A 22,856-nucleotide genomic window follows, 5' to 3' on the forward strand; every position below is an offset into this window, starting at 1 on the left:
GCCGCCCCCGGGCCGCGGCGGCCCCGCCCCGCCCCGCCCCGCCCGGCCCGGCCCGGCCCGGCCCGGCCCGGCCCGGCCCCGCCCCGCCCCGCCCCGCCCCGCCCGGCCCGGCCCGGCCCGGCCCGGCCCCGCCCCGCCGGCAGGAGGTGGCCGCCCCCCGCGGCCGCGCCGCTCCCCCCGCCCCGCTCCGCCCCGCCGACCGGCCGGAGGCACGGACAGACGGGTGGACGGACGGACGGACGGACGGACGGACTGACTGACGAGGCCGCCGGAGGCAGCGGCTGCCCCCGAGCCGCCGGGTGCGAGGTGAGTGGCGGCGGCCGCGCTCTCGCCCCGCTCCCCGCGGGAGGGGAGCCCGCGCGGGCGCTGCCCCCGGGCACGGCCGCTGCCGCCGTGGCGGAGGCGCCGCGGGCTCCCCGCGCTCCCGGGCAGCGCCTGCCGTCGCGGAGGTGCCGCGCGGAACTCCCCCGAGCCGCTGCTCCCGCCGGCGCCGCGCTGTCACTCCGGCTCGGGGCTCTCCGGCGCGGCAGCCTGTGAGGATGCGGAGCTCGCCCCGCACTCTCCGCACGCCGCGGAGCACCTGCTCCGGGGCCGCGCTGCAGCCGGGGCCGCCGGCGGCGCGGGGCTCTGCGGGGACGGCTCGGCGCCCGCGGGAGCAGCGAGCGGGGGGCGCGGCGCAGGGGCCGCTCCCGGGGCCGCCCGAGGTGCAGGGGCCGCATCGCAGCGGGGCTGAGAAGTGTGTGGAAGAGTTTTGTCTCCTCTTTCAACTGGAAAAGGAAAGGCATCGGCGGCGGCAGCAGCGCGCACGTGTGATGTAAAGAAAGAGGGACTTTATGATGCTGGCTGGTTGCAGCTCAGTAGGATACCGGGAAAGGCGGACAGAATCAACAGGGCGCTTGTTGAGTGGTGCGCGGAACCGCTCCGGCCCAGAGCCCCCGAGCTGGTTTGGAGAGACTGAGTACTCACCTTAAATGGCTCAGCAGTGGGGTTCTGGCTTGCCCCGACTTGTCCAAACTCCAGAAAACAATATGACGTTTAGAAAGGGGGGAAACAATGTGGTATTGTGATTAATAGGAGAAAAATGAGTAGGGTATGCTGATGATTATCAGTGCACTGCTTGTGGGGTTTTACATAGAGCATGGATACCCAGTGCTGCAGAGCTGACTACTTAATTACACCTTTGCATCCATTTACTAGTAACACTTCTTGCAGTCTGATGGGTCATGATCATGGATTATAACTCTTTTAAGAGAGACGTAAGTGGTCTTTCAAAGACTGAGTGTACTCAAGTTTATTACTTGGCAGGGGGCAGTATCATGAAGCCTGGGAATGAAAATAGGAAGTGAACATTACTCATTTAGTTTTGATATTGTGTCTTTGACAGTTATAAGTGTCATCATAGACTGATCCTAGCTCAGATAGCATCTCAGGCGCTGAAAAACATTACTCTTGTCCTGGTTGGTACCTCCTTCTTTTAGCTGTGCAAGCAGTCCCTCTGATATGGAATATGTTCTGAACAAGTCTGGTTATTTTTATAATGGGCAAATGTGTTTCTGGAAGAGTAAGCCAGACTTTATCATACTGAGGAGTGTTCCCAGCCTGTAATATCTTAATCTCATCTGTTCAAAATGAAAACAACAGCCACCGGAAAACTGAAACAACTCTTGACTGATGCACGTGGCTAAGAGGTTTATGACAACAGAACTGTGTGCAGTGTTACTACACTGAGGCGTTGTTGCCTCAGACCTGGAAGTGCAGTTCGAGGTGAGGATGGGCTGTCCGCTGGCTCAGTGTAACCAGCAGTGGCAGAGGTCCAGCCTGAGTTTTCAGAGAAACAGTCCTGGTTTCTTTATGGTCCTTTTGGAGCCTTCATGATATAGAAGTGCTTATTCTGGAGACTGGGAAGGAACAGTGGTAATGTGCCTTGCTTCTGAAACACAGGCTTGACAGCTGTTCCTGCCAAGAGACGTTCTTCCCTAGTGGGACATTGAGAGGCTTGAGATGTCACCCTGTTCTCCTCTGCCCCCTGAGGCCGCAGTAAAAGGGTTTTGGCCTGGTCCTTAAATGCATCTGGCTGTAGGTAACAGCATGGTGAGATGCTTTAGAGTAGTTTGCTCAGTTTCAGTTCTGCTTTGTTTATCTGTGTGGAGGCTTTGTTACATGTCACTGTGTTAAGTGAGATGCAGTTAATTTTTTGATTTGCTATCCTGATAGGAAATATGCTTCAGCTTTCACTTTAAAGTAGTTAATTGTAATGCCTAAAGAATTGTATACTAGCCTGGATGTGCATGCCTGTGAATTTATCTGGCCATGGTATCATTACAAACCTCCCTGATAGGACCAAAGTGTCCATCCTGTGTAGAAACTTCTGCAGTCACCAGAGGAAAGTCATGGGTTTTTTCAGAATAAAGCTCTGAATAAAATTCCTGTCTTCAGGTGAGTGTTAGCTCTTGCTAGGTGCGGCTTGACTGTATTCCCCTGGGGGAATCATTTCACACCCTTTGTTTCACTGGAAAATTTATAGTTCCCAACTGCACTGCTCAGTTCTGAGTGGATGCAAACCATGCTGACTCATATGCTGAACTGCAGCCTTGCTCCATGTAAACACAGGCACACTTCTAAAATATTTAATTTGTAATGTCCTCTGTGGAGAGCTATCCCACAGCTCTTGGCATAATTCCCAGAAGCAGCAGATTCTGGGGTTCTGGGAGTTTCAAAGGCCATTGGTGCCCAGCGGGATAATCATCTGAACTAGTTTAGTGTAGTTTACCCTGGCACTGGGACAGTTCAAACTGAACAGGTATTTAATCTTGCTTAAAGCAAGTCTGCTTTGAACAATACGTGGTATGTGTATGAACGATCTGGAGCCTGTTGGGACATGGCTGTCAGGAGATCTACATGGAGGGAAATCTTTGTTATGGCAAGTACACTTTGGTGTAGATGTACCTCCCAACAATTTCTAAAACAACCTCTGTGGGCAGTTATAGTAAAATCAGGAATAAGCTATTAGAGTATTTGTTTTCTTAGTTCCTTTCTGGCAAATACCAGTGGTAATTAATTGTCTTGTGAAATACCCAAGTTTATATCCATGGGTGAAATGCATGTTAAAAAAAACTTCTCAGAAATACGGAAACTCACACCCATTCATGGCACACAAAAATCCTCATTCTTTTAATTGAAAATAAGTTACAGTATATGATTTGGCTATAAAGGAAGAGAGTGTAATCAAAGAATGATTTTTATAAGTACACTTATTTTGTCTGTTCCTGCTAAGTACAGTATTGGCATTTTAAGATAAATATCTTCTCCTTTAAAGCAGTAATTAGTTCAGTGGAGACTAGCTGTTAAGAAACTATAGTTCTTCGGTTCTTCTGTGGGTTTTAAATTTTTTTTTTTTTTTTTTTTTTTTGTGAGCTTGTTTGAAAGAGTGATCCAATACGATAAGTACAGAGAGTAATTTGGGAGAGGTTCAGTGATTTTATGGATGGTCTAGATCAATCCCATATCACTTGCTCAGGTGGGCTGACTGTCAGTGCATTACCTGTAATAGTTAAACATCATCTGTTTACTGAACTGTGCCCAGCTTTGCTGATGTCATAACTCATCACAACATCCTGCGACATTTTAAGCTTCCATTCTTAAGTTTTTATTTTGAGAACAAGATTCTAGAGACACTAGAGAACTGGGATGTGCTCAAAACTGGGTGTATCTGCGTTGCAGAAGAGGTTCCAAACCCTGGAGAAAAAGCCCCTGGTGCAGATGGGGCTCTGGAGCTCACTGAGGTCCCCTGGGGATGCAAACCATGCTCCCAGTGCCACAGCACAGCAGCACTTGTATCCATGCACTGTCAGTGCAGCAGGAAAAGCAAATCTGTGCTCTTACCTTTACAGATGGTAGGATTTTAAGGTTCTGTGCCCATCACTTCTTTGACTGCAGGAGGGGTACCTGGCATAGTACTGTTTTGGTACAGGAAGCATCTTTTCTGTGAATATGATTCAAGACTCAACTTATTTTCCTTCTTTATTAATACAGGGAATTTCCTTACAAATGTGGCTTAATTCACAAATTAATTTCACTAGAAAGACTTCTTTATCTGAAGTCTGAAGTTGACGTGTACAAATGTGGCATTTTGTTGCTGAAGTGTGCTGAGAGATACATTTGCCATTAGTAGAGTCCCATTAGTTATGAGGTAGTCTTACAACCCATATTTCAAAATCCTGCTTTCTATGATGGCTGTTAGTGGCATTTTTCTTTGTAAAAGCAAAGGAAGTTAAAAATTGTGTCTGCATCTGTTATTGTTGCTATCACAGCTGTCTTTGTCCAGTTTTAACCATCCTATTCTGAGTAGCTTCTAAGTGGGGTTGTAACTTCAATGGCTATGTGCAGAAGTAGAAGTGGAGGTCTTTCAATGCTGTCTTCTTCTCTCAGTCAAAAAATATTTCTTTTGAGTTACACTAGTTTTAATCAGGGCGCAATGAGTGGAAACATTCCATTACTAACTCTGTTTTGGTGCCTGGTGTAGTTAGGACTGATGTGGTTACAACAGAAATTAATTATATTAATTAATTATATTAATTAAGCCAGTTCCTTAGCACTATTTAATCGTAGGTTGTCTTGAGCAAGACAGATGGTACCACTGATACTGTGCTTCTGAGACTTGAAAACTGGGAAGATCACTTGAAATAAGGTGATGCAATTTTTGTACGAGGTCACTTACAAAATTATGTCATCTTCAGATAGCAATTGTGAAACAAGCGAGTGCTTCTTGCAACATGCTATCAGTTATTGCACAAGTAGGCATGAAATAAGGGCCACCCCTCTGTCTAGGTGAGCAGTGGCATGTGCTGTCTTCAGGTGCCAACTTACTTTTACACCGATGTGCAGCAACAGTGTAAAAAAGATATAAAAAGATGTAAAGCCCGTGTTTATTCAAACCCTCCTTTCTAGCATACGCAATGTCTTCTTCTGAAGTGGAAAGCTAACTCCTGTGTGATCTATGTTAAGAGTTTGTAAATGGCTGTCTTCTAACTCTAGCTGGAAAATACTGTCATGAGAGAAGTTTTTTTTTTTTTTTAAGTTAGATGGCAACCTGTTAGTCTGAGTAATACATTGTTGGAAATTGTTGGTGGTAAAGTAGCAGCAGCTTGGAAAGCTCTGTGACCCTGATCCAGATTTGTTTTAGAAGGTAGCTTCTAATACAGAATCTTGTACAGTTTGGTCCAGTTGAAGGGTCAGCTGTCTGTTTTGAAGCTCAGACTGCTGCCTTTTAAGATGAAAGCCATATTTTATGAATATGAACTCTTTTTCTTCTGCTTGCTGGGCTTGTCTGAGGGAAGGAGCAGCTGTAGTCCATTCGCCAGACCTGCATTTGGCTGTTGCTGCCATTGTGTTGTGTGTAAACATGTACCATTATTTTGGATCATATAGCAGCCTGTTCAAAAGGGTCTCGCATTCCCCAGCTGTTCTGCAACTTTTCCATCTCTGAGCTTGCCAGCTGCTTAATACAGGCAACTGTAGCTGCATTTGTTTCTCTGGTGTTAAGTATTAGTGGAGATAAAATTGACTTGTTAAATGTTAGATGCTGTGAGCCCCTCTCCTGCTTCGAATGGACTTAAAACAAAAGCGGCCTGTTCTTACCACATCGAACTTGTTAGAAGTTTTCTTTGTCACTAGTTGAACAGATTGCATAAAAATCTTTGTTTTGTAGATTTGAAACAAACACGAAATACAACTGTGTTTACATATACAGCCACAGATTGTAGCAGTAACTAATCCGAAATTACTGGGTTACAAAAAGGTGTGCCTTAAAGCCATGTCAACAGCTCATTTGTTTAACCACTTCTCTGAACAATGTTCAGTTTGACAAGGCATCCTGTGCTCTCTTGTCAGCCAACCCTTTTGTTTGCTGGATCTGGGAGCTTTTGTTTCAGTGGCAGCCCTGCTCTGACTGGATGTCAAGGAAGGAACGGGGGCTTGCAGTACCTTGTATCTGCAGTGAGTGCTCAGTCCAGGTGAGGAGCCACAGGCTGAGACCTGCCTTTTCCAGCCTGCTCTCCCCGCCATGAAAGTGATAAGAAATGTCTGGAAAACGTTTTGTGTGACTGAACTCCTCTGAACTGCAGCTTTGAATCCATAGCTATCTGCCTGGAGATACAGAAGTTGAAAGAGTAAACTCTAGCTCCTTTGGAAAAAGGAGATAATTCTGTTCCTGACTAAAGTTACTATTCTAACCACTTAACCTGTTCTGTAATGTCAGTTTGAAACTTGGGGTGAGGAGGAGTGTATCCTTGGTTGCTGCAAGAGACTGCTAAAGACAGTGATAAAGCTAAGTTTTCAGAGGCTTGAGCTGGTGCCATTGATTAGTTTCCTTACTCCCATACAAGGGGATAAATCAGGTATTCACCTGAAATAATTTTTAATGCAGTTTGTATTTGAAAAATATAAATTTGTTCTTTCATGGATTTGCTATTCATGTCATGGTGAAGGAGACTTGGAAGGGAGTGACTTGCGCATTCTTGCTCCTGATAGCAGAAAAGACTGCCTCTGCCCCAGGGTCCAAGTTACCCATTGTAACTGGCCTGAATACTCTATTATTCAGAGAGGAAATTTCCAGGTGATTGTAAATACATTTCTTTTTTTCTACCTCTTTTTTTCCCCCACCCTTTCACCAGGCCTGCTCTATCCTTGCTGGTTGTAGCTTTCATGTTCATGTTAAACATCAACACTACCTAAATTATGCTAGGGTGACTCTGGCTTCATAATAGAGCCTTGACCTATAAAAACAAAAGCAAAACCATAAAAAAAGTCTCTTGATTTAAGGTGGCATGTTTCAGGATCTGTTTTTCATATCTGCAAATAGCTCAGAGTTTGAACTTTTCCATTATAATGCAAGTGTCTTAAAAGAAATTGGAACACTGTTTGGCTAGATGCTTGCACTTGTCTTCTGGAAAGTTAATTTTTCAAAGTTGGTATTGGAGCACTAAATTATTATTTGTCTGAAATCATAGCAGAAATACAGGCTTATAGTTTGAAGTGATCATACTAGATACATAGTTATGTTAGCTGAGCAGAGTGATAGATACTAGATTAAAATGTCTAGCTAACACAGAAAATGTAGAAATGAATGTGTGTTCTGAATTTAATAATTACATGTATGAACAGTTCTATGGAAAACAGGTAACAGGGTTTCTCTTTCAGAACAGCAGATTGACCATGCTTCAAAAATAGAGGAAGACAACCAGTACTGAGGGCATGGAGACAGGGGTAGGGGATGGAGAAGGAGCTTCTGTCACAGAGAAAGTTAGGGAGAGCATCTTAACATTTTAATTTTTTAAAGTGCTGCTGATTAATTCATAAACTCCTTTGGAATGAGTTTAGGGAATAGACATAGAGGAGATTGGGAGACGTGGATTTTGAGAAGTAAGAAAGTAAGGAAGTGTTGGTTTGTCCTCAATTGAACAGAGGAGGAAGACAGTGTCTGATTAGTGATTAGTGTTCAATTCTTTAGGAGAAATAAATATTTCTTTCAGAATGTGGTGGGAACTGAAGTGTAAAGATTTTAAATGGCCTTAAATTGGCTAAACATGTTTAAAATAATAGAGAGGGAAAAAGAAGGGATTACCGTCTCACCCACCTCCTGAGACTGTTTTTAATGAAGTTGGTGAATGTTTTGGGAAAGCATAAAAATAAAGCCTTTGAGAAAGCTTTTTGTTAGGTGTTTTTCTTTCTTTCTTTCAAATGAAAGGTTCTGCCAGTGTTTTTAACTTGGCTTAAATTTGCTCCATCCTCTACAGGGGAAAATATTTATTTTAAAGTTTCCTCTAAACTTAAATTGGCTTCCTAGCCAGTTTAAAGACATGTCTGTCTATGTAATACCTTCTAACTCCAGGAAGGCTGAAAACTCTAAGGCTTAATGAAGGAGGAAACCTTGTTGATTGCATAGGAGAGAAGCATTTCTAGCAGCAGAAAAATTGCTGTTCTGAAAATGTAGCTTGAATTGATCCCTTCCACCTTTGTTTCCTTTTGTTTTTGTTAATGATTTCCTTTGCTTAGTGATAAGTGCTATTGTGCCTGCCTCACTCCACTGATTCTTCCACTGCTCTCTGGCACTAAAAATTATAGTATGTTTCAATGTAAAGACAGAAATAGAGCAGTGCCAGATAGAGATTCTTCACCAAGCTGCAAGCTTATGAGAGTTATGATCTTTAACTTTGGCACTTAAAGTTATTTCTCTCCAGAGTGGTCATTGCAGCTCTTAGTGTGGGTTGTCCTGCACACTGATGAGTTTGGGTGCCTGTTGTCTCACAGGTTGTGTGGCTCAAGTCTCTGCCCCATGTGTAGCATATCAGCCAAGTGCACAGCTCCTCTGAGACTACACCAAATTGTCTCTATCACTGGAAAGATTCAAGGCTTTGAAAGAAGGTTGCTTAGGCAAAAGTCACAATAATGAACAAAATTACAAAAAGAAAACAATGTATTTACTTAGATAATATGTGTCAGTAAGGATCTGGCTTAGGCTCTGTTGTTAGGGTTGCCTGCTACAGCTGCTTGAGTTCTGGATGCTTTGCCTTGTTTGCGTGCTGCACGTGAGGCTGTGCTCTCATCTGTAATCAGCATTTAGCTGTAAACTGCTGAACAGTACCAGGACTGCTTCTTCTCCCTCCTTACTCCGCAATACTTAGCTGAGGTATTCCTGTTTGGAACATGCTGTTGGCTTTAGGCTTAAACTACTTTAGTCAGAGTCTTCTGTCATTTGTGGTTTGAAGTATATGCTGTGACAAATATTACTTCAAAGGAGTTTGTACAAAACTTGACCCTTGCAAAGCTCAGAGAGTAAAGACTCTCCAGAGCTTATAAACACCCTGACCATGGGATTGCACCAAACCTCTTCTGGATGCTCCCCCTGGGCCCAACCTCTTCCTTCCTGTTGTACTGCAGAATGCCAACAGTTGACAGGCAAAGAATTTGTTTTTCCTGAAATACACTTGTTTGTCTTGTTTCCATAATATTTGTTGCATGCTTGACTCGACAACTTGCATGCAAATGCCTATTTTTGTACTGTTTTTGTGGATTGGCAACAAAGTAATTGTGGCTTCCGCTGCAAGCAAAAGCCTGGTGTATGGAACCCAGTTGTTTATATGGATTCCTAGTATGGAATGCAAGTTTAATTCTTTTAACTTGAAACTAAACTGTGTTCAGTAAAATTAATTTTGAATTTAAGTGGTACTGAACCCAGCTAAACAATTTTCCAGGGCTTAAATTAATAAAAGCAAACTATAGCATAGCTAACTACTGCTAGGGATGCATTTCAGGTTCTTAAAATTTGTGGTTTAAGAGGGTAATGCTCAGCTTATACTTCTGTAATAAACTTCATGTCTGAAGTGCACTGTGTGGTGTGCCCTGCTGGGATAGTACAGCCACAGATAACTTGAAGGGATTTGTGTGGGCAGGGAGAAGGCAGATGAAACATTCCAGGTAAGATATAAATTTCCATGGCCTGGTTTGGGAACCTAACCTGCCTTACAGTAAGAGATAGAGAGCTATGAAAAAGAAGTTACCAGTGATTTTGTTTCATCTGACCTCCTGTTAGGACCTAGTAGCCTTTAAAAGAAATCTTCAAAGCAATATTTGATTGAACATGCTTTTTCTGAACTCCCAGGAGGTGTTTGCCAGCAAGGAGCTGCTGACATCAAAAGCAAAACCCAAAAGGCCCATGTTTGTGTGTGAAGTAAGGAAGCTGGGAATGAGAGTGGTTTTGTGCTGAGCTTCAGCTGAAAGATCTTTCCAAATGCAATAAAGAAATGAGGCACCTTCATTATTGCCTTCAAAAATTGTGATGACTTGTGAGACTCCTAGAGTAACATACAGTGAAGACAGTGCCCTTCCAATAAAACAAATGTTACTTCATTAAATATTTCTTATGCAACGACCAATATGAGAACTTATAATCATGCCAATCACCTCTGAAACAAAGCAAGTAATCTTGGTGTTACAGAGGTTTGTTTCTTAAGGAAGCCCTGAAAAAACTTTTTCCATGAACATGTTGGTATGAATTGGCATTCTTCCTTGCACAGGAAACCACAAATTCTTACTGCAGAAAACTTCTAACTCTTGTAAAAGAGTCATTAGTTTTGTGTATTAAATGTTCAGAATGTTCTAATTTTTTGTTTGGGTTTTTTTGTGTTTTCTTTTTTTTTTTTTTTTTGTGTGTGTGGCCTCTGGAGAGCTGCTCTAAGAAATGCTTCTCTTTTGGTAAACAGAAGATCACTTGCTCAAATGTTTCCAGTCACTTGTAGTCCCCACGCATGCTGCTGGGGCTTGGATACTTCTCAAATGCCAACAAGCCTGAGACCATCTTTATTGCTCAATTATTTTTACCCCCTCAAGTCTGACAGTTGCAGCAAGTGAACATGATCCCTGTATTAAATACAGCAATGTGTTTGATGAGTTGCTTTGTTAGGGTCTCTGAAACTGGTGCACTTGAAATTGCCTTTGGTGGTGGGGCAGCTCCCGGAGCAGTGTCGCTCAGTACACACACACACACACACACCCTGTGCTTGTGTGCACTCCCTGGAACACTCGTGTGCAACATCAGCGGGACTTGTACACCTCTAGTATGTGATGTGTACTGCAGGCTGGGAGCTTCAGTTTCAGGTGACTGGAAAATTTACTTCTATGACTTCAGTGGGCATCCCTCTTTTTCTTTATGCTAGTCTTTTTCAGTTTTTTCCTCCTTTTTTTTTTTTTTTTTTTCAAATCCCTATTCTGGATTTCTGGATTTGGTATGCAAGCTATGAGCAAACTGTACGTGAAGTAAAAGCCTTTCTTAACTAAGTTTTACATAGTTTTTGTTCCTTTCAAACACACTATCAAAAGTAGCACGCAAATTACACAGCACATTCTTTTTATTTTTTTTTTTTTTTAATGACAGAAGAAAGGACGATGGGTGGGGATGTAGGAAATCACATAAGCTAGCAGTGCTAAAAGTGTCTGTTTTGGGGTTTTTTTTGGGTTTTTTTGGTTTTTTTGCAATGCAGGCTACTTGTTTGAAACAGCTTTATCATATCTTCATCAATGTTTTATAGTTTCTACTATTTTGGAGTGTTAGCTGGGTTCTCAAGTACTGGAACATTACTGCTGCTATTTAAGGCAGGACATCTGTCATGATGTGTCTAGAGTCTGATTTCCCCAAGCCTGAACAATTCTTGCCTTTATGCTCTACCTATGTAGCCCTTGCTCTTTCTACAACCTAAAAATAACATAGAAGTTAAACAACTCGTTGGAAGTCTAATTTCTGAGTTGCCAGCAGCTCTGTCTTGTGTAATCTGGACAATGCTTTGGCAGAGTTTCAATAATTTGCTAAACTAGGACAAACTAACTTTTCTTTCTGCTCAGGTGTAACTTTCTGTACTGGAAGGATGTGCACAAAATAAATGCGTGCTTCTCACAAACAGGGTTAACACTGCCTCGTGCTGCACACACTGAGGCTTCTGGGACCCAGCCCTAGCAGCATCCTCCTGGTGTCCTACCCTCAGTTTCTTCCCTTGCTTCTGGAAGTCGTGGCTTGCACATCAACTTCCTTGGGATTTGGGACTTTTCCCTTCCAGTACCCTCCGTGTTAGCTGCTCTCTCAACTCTGGTTTGTGTCCCAGCAGCTGTTCAGCTTGCAGGCTTTTATTGTAAATACTTTGTACAATATTATTACAGTATTATCAACTATTCTGTGCACAGGATAATGAGGCAACTCTGTGGAGCCTCAGAATTCTTCTGTAGAATGCCAGACTCTTTTAAAAAATCTAGAGAAATGATTCCCCTTCTCCCATTGAAACCCTGCTCTGAAAAATTTGCTCTAGAGACAGTTTTAATGAGCTTTAAAAACTGTATCACAGTTTTCAGAGCAAACCCTTTATGTCTGTGGCCTTGCAATAATGCCATTTTTTGGGATTAAATTTTATTACTCTAACAGCTCTCCTCCCATTTCCCTCTTTCCTTCCTGCTCTCAGCTGTATGCTTGTGCTGATTATCCTGGGGTGGTTCTAGTCCACTCCTTCAGCTTTGTAAGCTGCTTTATCTCAGGTTTTGGTTGTTGGATCAGTAGATCTGTGTCTGCTGTTAGCAAACCAAGGAAGGTGTCAGACCTCCAAGGTATGTGGGAGCTGGTGCGATGGGGACAGTGTCGGACTGGACAAAAAATGTTCTCTGCCCAGTTCAGTTGGCCTAGCATGGATCCTTAGATGAACATGAGTTTTCTGATGGCACCTCTCAGTTCTGATTTGACAAACTAAAAGCTTTCAAATGGAATCCCGAAATAGTGTTTATTTGAAGCTTAAAATGTTGGAATTGTATTTTTCCCTTTGTGTTTGTAGCTCCTATACTGCACTGTTTTTGCATGTTGTTTGTTTAAAGGAAGCTTTACACTTCGCAGGGAAAATTGCAGCTGGGAAAGGCCTGAAATGATTGCAGTTGATTGGCTCTGTTGGATTGTAACTGTGTATGACTCTTACTAACCAAAAATTGTAGATGCTGTTTGTCAGATTGTAAAAATGCTGTGACCATCCAGCATCTTTTAAAATTAGGCTGAGTTACAGCATTTTGGAGTTAGAATGGTCATGGTGACAGCATGTCTCTTTGTACTGGTGGAGAAAATTAGAGAGTGGGAAATAAATAGTAAGGAGATTTGAAATAACTATACATGGGTCAATGCAAACAACATAGGAAGTTTTGGGAAGCTTTGTTAAATTTGGGCTGAGTACTTAAAGGTTTACTGGATAGTAATACATGCTATTGAACCTGATGGCTTTGGCTTGTGATCACCAGTGAAGGCCTGCTTTTTCACCTAATTTTGCAACTGGGAATTTACTTTGGCACAAGGAAGATAAGTTTCTTATTTGAGTTAGCAGAATACAAGTGTCTGGTTGGAAACACTCCCGGCAATGATCTGATTCCTAGCCTTTTCTGTAACTGCTCAATTGTGCCACCAATGCATATTTGGCCACAAAATAGTTATGACAACTTGCATAAACTCCAGGATTTTTTAATGTCTCAAAACCACTTTAATATAGGCTGCAAGAAGCTGGTAATTTATAAACACTGGCTTGAAACAAAGTAATCAGATTTAACAGAACAGCTTGGTGGATGGTCAGTTCCAGGTGCCCTGGCTTCCTAGGAAGTGCCAGCTGAGTTTATCAGAGCTATTGCTTCTGCCTGCTGACTGCATGGCATCCCAGGTGCAGCTTGGTAAACTGCCTGCCAGCCCCTGGCCCTGCACACCTTCCTCACAGTACAAGAGTCTTGTGACTGAAGGCAGCATCTCCCAGCCCAAGATCTCTAGATTACTGCTGGGCTTCCTTTAGAAAGGACACTGGAGTTGGTTCTGTTGCTTGCTGCAGGTGTTGGATTGCTCCAGTGTTTTAGAGGAGGCTATGGTGTACTATCAGTATATTGTCCAGGCTAAGTCATATATACATTTTTGCCCTAAACAAAAGAAGGCCCTATCTTCTTTTACATCATAAGAAACCTTTTCCTCATTATGGAGTATTGAATTGAAGTATTTGAGGTAAAGAAAAAACAAAAAAAAACCCAAACAACAAACCACCAAACCAAAATATTTTGATTTTTGGCTTCATTCTGGCAGTAGATGCACATCCAGTATCTGAAGGGAAGACTCATGACTGTTAAGCTCCAGATGTGAGAGGATGTTTTGCATTACAGGTAGATGAAATAAAAAATATCAGAGTCATCTGACAATGAGCAAAATGCAACTGCTTGACTGCTTTGAACTTCACTTATAAATGAACTTCACTATAAATGAACCTTTTCACAGGTTTTATTTTGAGGAATGTCCTGAAATGATTCTCATTAGATTTTTTAATTTTTGTTTTTACATTGTTGTCTGGTGATGTTATCATCCAAAATACTGCATAATTCGAATCTGAGATTTAGATTCAAAGTTAATATATCTCCATAGCAAAGTCCATGTTGTTCAGAGATTTTGCTGTGTTAATTGTTAACGAAGGTGCTCTCGCTGCTCAGCTGAGCTGCAGGGTTTGTTAGCTGAGCACTGCTTGCAGCACTATTTTTTTAAGTGCTATTTTTGATGTCTCACACCACCAACATGTGTAACTTGATTGATGTGACATGGAGGAGCTTTATCCTGAAGTGTGCTTCTGGAACTTGGTTGGGAGTGTTCAGATTATACTCGAAAATACTACTTTATATTTTCTCCAGGGTTAATTGCACCATCAATTTGATTCAGTCTATTTAATTAATACACTTACTTTGATCTTTTAGCACAAGATTTTATTTGGTTGTTCATGGCAACCTGAATATTGTGTTTTATGTTTGGTTTTTGGTTTTTTAAAATCCTCTTAATATCTTCTGTATTCAGTGCTGTTGTTTAGAACAAGGATTTATTTGAGTGTGCACCTGCTTAACAAGATTCACTGTTATGTTTCAGGTGTTTTCAGAGTCTTGCTTCATCTTGTCTACTGCCTTTGCTTTGTTTCTGTTTCTTTCTTGTGTGGTACTATCCATTTGCAAGACCTTGGAAGTACAGCTCTCTCCCATGTATAGGCAAGTCTTCTGTCTTGTTTCATAATTGCTCAGTGAAGAATTCTCAGTTGTTGTTAAGGAAGCTTGGGATGCTTTGAGGTGTTGAAGATCAGAAGACCATTGTAGCTCTGTAACAGTTCCTCTGTTTTCCAGTGTGGTCACTAACAGAGCATTTTTGAAAATGCTCATAGGTGAACAGAAGTGCAGTGGGCTACATGAATCCAGCATGTCCCTCATTAGGTTATTTTGTTTGAAAAAATATTTTTTTTTTTAAACTTTAGGAATTCTTATTCAATTTATTTTTAATGAAAATAGTTCCATTAATAAGGGAGTTGTTTTCAGTCATGCTGTCACAAGACGTTTAAGTGCAGGAGATAAATCTAAACGTGGGGGATGTCTGGAATGCATTGTAAAGAGATGATGTGGATGGACTAGTGCAGGACCTGCTGGTTAATGATCATGCATGATTAGTCATGTCTTTTTGACTTGTCTGGGGAAACCAAATGTTTGATGTTCCTTCCATTTCTGAATCTTTCTAGAGACTGGGGTTAGCAGTGACTGCTGCCTTTGGTAGAAAATTCAACTGTTTCTATTTTGGATTTTATGGTTTTCTTTCTATCATTAGTTGATTCTTGGGTATTTGGGGAGTTTCTTTGGTGGTGTTCCTCCTGAACATTCTCCAAAGACTTCATTGCTAGGCACCAGCCACATCCAGTGGATCCAAGTTCTCCCAATAGCTGAGGTAACTTGTCTTCTGTTGGAGTTGGATGATGTGCTTGTGCATTTTAGGATGCTGCATAATAACCTGACGAGGAGAGATGCCTGTGGAAAAAAAAGAAGAGGAAAACAGGATTCCTAATTATGTGACCTCTTACTAGCTTTAGGGAAAGGGCTGCTGGAAGGCAGGTATATTTTAAGGGACTACTTTTTTTTATGAGTCTGCACAGCTTACATTCTCATTTAGCACTTCAACCTTTGCCTGACCTCACCAAATCTCCTTTAGCCATATTGGCAGTATCTTTATTTTCTGGCCAAAAAAAGAGAGGCATTCACATTTTAATATGCCTTTTTTTTTGCACCACACAATCATTTTGCCAGAGTGGAGAAGTAGTGTGAGTTTGGAAGGAGGGCATGAGTTAAGTGAATGATATTGTCTCCACAAATTTTGTCTCTGTAAGTAAAAATCCAATGAGGGTTAAAATAAACTTCAGCAAAACTCTTTGAGAGTTTTGAAAGCAGACTCATTTGTTTTTGAGAGCAGACTAATCTGAAGTACTTGATGTTCAAAACCGTACCATTATTATATGTAGAACTGTCTTTTTAAAAGATTTTTCCCCCCCCTTAATTCTTGAACTGCAGAAATGGACGCCTGTGTCTGTTTGGGTAAGTACTGGCAAGTTCAAAACGGTAAATGGTTTTTGTGATGAACTGGAGTCTCAGAGGTGACACTGCTGTCAGCTCTTGTCTCTGTCCTTGAATGCAGCAGCTCTGTTCCTCTGTGGTCCCGTAGAAAACAGTTGTGATCACTCCACTTCTTGGCATGTAAAAGTTCAGCATCTTTAAAGCACTGAATACTTCATGCTACTAATGGCTTTGGAGTAACTATTTTAAGTGGACAGTGAGCAGTGAGCAGTTCCTTACTTAAATGTCTTCCAGATTGTTTGTAAACATTCTAAAAATTAATTGATGTATCTGATTTTCGGAATTTCTCATATATTTCAGGGAGACAGTAAAGTATCAAAATAGATGTGAAATTGATTTGCTTTGGAGAAAGAGAACAGACTGGCTTGAAGGAATGACTCTCTAGACCTTGGTGCTTGGTATTAACCCTGAAACTTATATACTGAGAATGCCATAGACTTAAATTACAATAAGGAGATAACATGGCAGAAAAATGAGTCAGAGAAATGAGGTAATCTAAGAAAATCAAATAAAATTTACCTTGTAATAATGAATTATGGACTATATGGGGTTTTTTTGAAGAGGTGGTTAGGAACTGTAATCTGCATAATGGCATGTGTGTTCTAAAGGAAAAAGTTGCTATTGTTATAAATTCAGAACATGCAAATGTCTCCGAGTCTGAAGAAACGTTTCAAAAATTCATTTTGAGGACTTGGAAGGCAATCTAATAAGCGTGTGTGGAAATCTGCTCCATAGTACGATTAGGTTGGCAGGATACATTGGTTTACATGCTAATAAAATACTGCTTTCATGAGTGTTGCTACTCAATAAGACTAAGAACATTATAATTTGGTTTTGCAGCCCTTTGAGAAGATGTCCTGCATAATTGATGCCCCTGCCAAAGGAGCTAAGAGAGGCATTGTAATGGAACCATCTCTGATGTCACATTTTAGTTGTTAAGGAGCTAGTAAATAATGAAACCTTTACATCTAAGGTCATATTTCATTTTGGCTAAAATTGGCACTTATTTAATTATAGTAGTGCTCCATTTCTAGGGGGTTTATGTGAAAATTTTGAAAGTTGTAATTGTTATTGCTCAGATAAACAGTTGAGGAGGTAATTGGCTGCAAGTCTTATTAGACATTTGCCTGTGTTAGGATAGATGACTGTGACTTGAATTAATGGCAGCTGGTTTCCAGGTATAAAAGGAATCTTTTCTTTGCCAGGTGTATCTTAGTCAACTTTGCTGAAGTTATTTGAATGTACAGCAAGATGTACACAGGGATCTGGATAAAACCTGGCCTGTTTATCACTGGGATACCCACTCTGGCACTGTCTAGAACATGTAGGAATTGCAGCACTTTTTAAAAACTGGATTTGTGGGATCAGCTAGTTCATGCAGCTAGTGCTTGGCTTTTATTCTGGTATATCTAATTGATATGTAGAAGAATTCAAGCTGCAGATTAAGGAGTGAGTGTGCCTGTGAAGGCTCAAGTAATGTAATTTGCCCTCTGAACTCATGACTGAAGCTCTAACTATAGTCTGTGTTTCTGGCCACTGTTTCTGTCCCGGGGCGCTCTGTCAGGAGAGATTCCCATGCTGTTGCTTGCACACTGGCCCGTGTCAGAGGTTACTCTCTCAGGAGGAGTGCAAACAGCCCAGCCCCAGTTTCTAACCAAGGCCTGGCTGAGCAGAGCTGTGCAAGTGCAGCTTAGAAATCACTGAGATAACACAAACACAGCCCACTTGGGTCTGCCAGCTGGCTGACACATGAAGTGGGTGTTTTACAGCACATACTCTCTAAACTGCAATGAAGATACTTAAGACAAGAGTTGATTCCTAGATGTGCTGTAAACCCTGAAATTTTAATCTGTTTGTTTGTATTGTGCTGTGAGGGTTGGTTTTTTTAGGGATTTTTTTTCTTGCACTTTTTTTACTTCTAAGTAGGGAAATTCATTTGAACTTAGATGCATTCAACAATGATGCAAATAGTTAATTTTTGCATTAGCACAGCAACTTATGTGGCTGAGAGGCATTGCCTTTTTACACTGTCTTAACTTTTCAGTGGCTCATTGCTAGCCTTAAAAAACACCTCACTCTTCATTTAAAGTGAAACCTGGTTGTCTAAAACTCAATTAAAAAAAAAAAAAGAAATATAACATACCCGTTGTGTATGTTTCAGAGAAAGCACTTGCCTGCTGCTGGCTGACTGGCAGACTGAACACCTGCCCTAGACACTCGGGTTAGGAATTTCCATGGGGCTGGGGAAAAGCGAGAGGATGCCCCTGTGCAGGGCAGGATGTGCTGATGCCCCTGCTCTGCAGTTCCTCAAGCCTGCGGAGCAGGGAGGGCTGTGCTTGCTGGGATGCCTTCCCAGCTGCGTGGTGGAGGAGAGGAGTGCTGGCTGAGCTTGCCAGCAGTGATAAGGCTCCAGATGAGGATCACAGTAAATGTGCTGTGAGAATCAGCTTTCCCAGGAGTTACATGAGGCAAAGATGTTCTTCTGCCGCTTGTTCTGCTGGAGGCTTCATGCTGCTAACAACTAAATATGTAAATCAAACTGTGGCTCTTCCAGCCTTCCTGGTGTTCTGACTTATGGTACTTATGGTTCTGTTTTCAAAACTGAATTTGTCAGCACAGACTATTTCACTCTGAAAATGTAAAACCTTACCATAAGTGCTTCTTGTGTTGTAATAACTTTCCTTTACAAGATCTGCATATCATGCTTGCTTTTTCTCCCCACTGTTTATTCACTACCCTGCCAACAGCATAGGTATATTCTGAACAGGTTTATGCAAAACTGGCAAATTGAATGGTAATGTCATTGCTTCCAGTGAATTCCAACTATTGTATTCTACATACAGTATTCACAGCTGTATTACTGACTAACAAGACTGCTCTTGGCTACAGTGAAGTGCACCACAGAATTGCTCTGATCCAAGGCTTTGGTTATAATTTGAGGCAGTTATCTTAAACCAAAAGAACCTAAGTCCATAAATAAACTGTTAAGCAATGTAAACTTTTAAACAGCAGAGACAGTTAGCAAGTTATGCAAACCTCCAGGCCAAGATAATCTCTACCATAATTATGTAGACTACTAAGTGAGAAAAATTCCAGCGCTTTGCTCATGAATAAGACTGGATTATTTGTGATGTGATTTCATAAAATAAACAAGGAGACTAAAGACTCCAGAGTCTACTTAAGGTTTTACAGAGGGGTAAATGTTAATACTTAATTGTTTAAAGTATATGTGAGGTGATACATGGCAAAGTTGTACAAAGTATACCTTAAGAAATAAACTTATTGTTAGATATATGCTGAATTTCTATAACCATGTAGCTGTGTTTGCCACAGGTCACTTTAGTAATCCATTCAAAATAGTCTTTAAATGTTCAATGAGCTTTTTGCTAGTTGTTCTGCTAGATAATATATATTGCTAAATACTTTTTCTCTGCTGTATCTAATTGTGGTAATAAAGTGAGCATTGCTGTGACCTTTTTTGTTCTGCTTTGGTACTATTAACACATTTCCTTTCTGATCCCATTTATCCCATCTAATTCTTCCCCTAAGACAGCTGTGCCAACAGAAACACTAGGAAGAATACAACAGTTGCACTAGAAAAAAATGCTCCCAAGAACATGGGTGTTGGCGGGGAGAGGTAGCTGAGGTGTTTGGCCACAGAGTTGATGGACTTCATCCCAATGGCTTGTCCTGCCTGCTCTTTGAGACAGCCAGCACTCTGGAGATCATAGGAAACTATAGCTTCCTTTTGGAGTGCTTTAAGAATGGATTGTGTCTCCTCCATTTTTTGAGAGAGGAGAAATGAGTTCCATCTTTTGGGGACACCTTATCTAGGGAACATCCTCAAGACTGTCTTAACTTTTTTTTTTTTTTTTTTTTTTTTTTTTTTTTTTTTTTGTTTTTTTTTTGTTTATGCTAGGTGTTTGTCCAGTTGAAATAAAGCACTATGCATACTTCTGATACAGGAATTTGTACTTGTTCAGATAAATCTGTGTAATGCTCCACACCATGATACAGAAGGAATCACACAAAGAAACAGCAGCAAATGGTGATCTTGTATGGGAAGGCCCCTTCTGTGCCATTTCCCTTTACATCCCTTGTACCGGAGCTTCCTGCAAAACAGCTGTCCTGGAGTCTCTGCATCAGCATGGATTCCTCTGTAAGCTTTATTTTACTTCATAAAGTCTCTGACTCAAAGTCCCTACAGAGCTTAGAAATTTGAGTGATGGAAGCCAAAGACACCAGAATGGGTGTTCTGTAGAAAAAAATTCCCTTCCTTAGACAAATAATCTAAAAAATTGCTCCAGTGAGTGAATATGAATCTCAGTGCTTTTTTAACCTTTTGTTATTTATGCTCACCAGCCCCCTGTGAAATTGAAGAGCTCCCTTTATCTTGAATGATGGACTGGGAGCTGGGTTATGGGGGCTGGCTACCATGTTCTCACCCACGTGTACCAGCCTCCCCCTTTGCCCGCTCTGCTCTCCTGACCCCGCGCTGAGTCATCTGTGTCCAATACGTACGAGAGCAATTGAATTATTTTTATGGTTGCTGGTCTGAAATGAGTCAGTGCAGGGTCAAACACTGTGGAGCAGGGAAGACAGGGGAGTGGGAGTCTGGCAGCCAGCAGCTGGCTGAGTTTGCCATGGAGCCACAGAGCAGCCCCGGTGACTTTGCCAAGGTCACACAAGCTCCGGTCAGCAGGAAACTGAAACCTCTCTTGGGTTATACAGGGTGCTGACCACAGGTCTGTCAAATGCAGTAACTGGCAGGAGGTGGCTTTAGGTTTATTCTACTTGAATTTATTGTTTGTTTGCAAATACTGATGTATGAATTAGTAGCTGCTTTCTAGTGTGTGCTTCCTATTAATAGATGCTTTCTAGTGTATGCCAAAATCCAAACATACTGAACTGGTCATAACTGTAGATTTTTGGGTGTAAGCTGGGTGCACTCCACAAGGAATTAATAATTAACTCAAGCTAACTTTCCCTTAGAAATGTGATTTTTGTACAGGTAGTGATCTGTCAGCTACAGCACATTTCTGTATAAGGACTACTGCCCTTTAGTAAAGATAGCTCAGGAGTTAGTGCCTGAAACAAATCATTGCATGGCATTATATTGCCAATTTGGTAAAAAAATCGGTTGATCACAGTTGCTTGATAACTCACACAATCTGCAGCTGATACTTTATCAGTGGCCTAATACTTTATTTAGAATTTAGAATGGAGCATTTCACCAATCCTGGGCACACAAATTGCTAGATGCACAGCATTTTAAACTATGTACATTATGAAAGCAGTGCTGAAAGTAAGGGTATGAGGGCTTAGGTCATGTATTCTGGCATCAATTTCTATGCTCTATTTTTCTGTTTGAATTCATTTGGGAGGAAAGAAACTAAGAAACTCTTTTGAGTGAAGATTTTGGAGCTCTGTGCTGGTTGTAAATCTGTCTGTGTCACTTCTGTCTTTTTAAAGTTTCTTTAGAAAAAAGCCAAAAAATATTCTGGCTGTGATTGTATGTAACATATGTGCATTTTCTTTACACAATACACTACAGTTAATTCAATTTCAAGGGCTTTCTTCTAGCTGTGACAAATCTTGTCAACCTACCACTTGACTTAACTTCTATGTCTGGCTTTTTTTTTTTTTGTTGTTTGAGGTATTTTAAACTTGGAATCAAAGAAAGTTTGTTGCAGGTGGGTTTTTTGGTTTTGTTTTGTTTTTTAAAAAGGATAATAATAGAGAAACCTATCTCCAGAAATCTAATATATTGCCTGGTGTTCTTCTAGGAACAAATATATCACATGGATTTTTATGTAGGAGGCTTTTTAGACTTTTGAAGGTTGGGTGTTAGCCACAAGGTTCATGTGACATGACAAATGTGGAACATCTGTGTACCGCTGCACATCACTGTTCTAAAAGTCATTCCCCTCACCACATGCATTGAATTAAACACAAGAATTTGGAGAAAAAATAGTTGGAAGGACACATTCTGTCAAATACAATGGGAAGGATCTGTTGTGAAGCTGTTGGAGCTCACCCACACAGTTCTCCAGTCACTAATTCGGGGGTCTGGTGTGCTCTGTGCCTCAGCTCTTCCTTCCTTGGAGCTGGGAGAGTGGTATTGTGCTTTCCTAGTTGGTGGTAAACTGTTTTCTGGATAGAAATTAGTTGAGCATAAGGCTAAACGCTAAAGGGATTTCTAATAAACTAAAGGGATTTCTCAATGTAGTTTCTTGTTTGAGTGATGTTTGGGCTGCATGTGAGGTGAGTAGGTGGCTGAGTTGGCTTCCTTGTATTGCAAACAAAGTGTGGCTGAGTGGCTTAAAGCAGGAGCTCTCGTATTAAAACATGAATCTTGTTCGTAACTCTGCCTGAAGTGATCTAACTTGGTGAGCAATGTCCTTGCAAATCCTGAGTGCTTCTGTTTGTCTCCATGCTATAGCTGCAATGAGAGTTCTTGCTTATAAAATAAATAAATAAATGTGATAAAGAAAACAAAAACAATTATTATGGGTAAGATTTGACCTGGAGCATTCTGAGCCAGAAGCTACAAGTCCTCATTCTCCTAGAGTGGTTACCAAATTGCATGAAGGGTGCTGTGCTTCATTGAAGCCTGTATACTTTGGAGCTATCACCTTGTTCCGACAGAGAGGCTGCCAGTTTCAGATTGCAAGATACAGTATATCCAAAAATCCAAGTCAGGACGAAGGTCACAACTTCAGTTGAGGTGGAACTCAAGTGTTGGTCTGGTAAAAAGCTCACTGCTGTGCAGAAGACAAGTGGCAGATATTAATAATTGTCTTCCTAATGACTTGCATGTATTTCAGAAGTGGTCTGAAACTGTGTAGCTTTGAACACATCATTAAGTAGTGGGTTTTTAAAGT

At 41.4% G+C, this 22,856-nt stretch overlaps 1 protein-coding gene across 2 annotated transcripts in view; it reads left to right on the forward strand.

Moving 5' to 3' along the window:
• Nucleotides 1–231: 231 nt before the first annotated feature.
• SVIL (supervillin) overlaps nucleotides 232–22,856 on the forward strand; it is a 133,708-nt gene continuing 111,083 nt past the window's right edge. The window contains exon 1 of one of the 2 annotated variants that reach the window (XM_068172657.1): nucleotides 232–306. The gene's annotated coding sequence lies outside the window, so the exon portion shown is untranslated. The remainder of the gene's footprint in view (nucleotides 307–22,856) is intronic. The other variant, XM_068172673.1, reaches the window with a different exon arrangement.

The sequence above is a fragment of the Anomalospiza imberbis genome, chromosome 1 (assembly GCF_031753505.1).
Source record: "Anomalospiza imberbis isolate Cuckoo-Finch-1a 21T00152 chromosome 1, ASM3175350v1, whole genome shotgun sequence".
NCBI classification, from domain to species: domain Eukaryota; kingdom Metazoa; phylum Chordata; class Aves; order Passeriformes; family Viduidae; genus Anomalospiza; species Anomalospiza imberbis.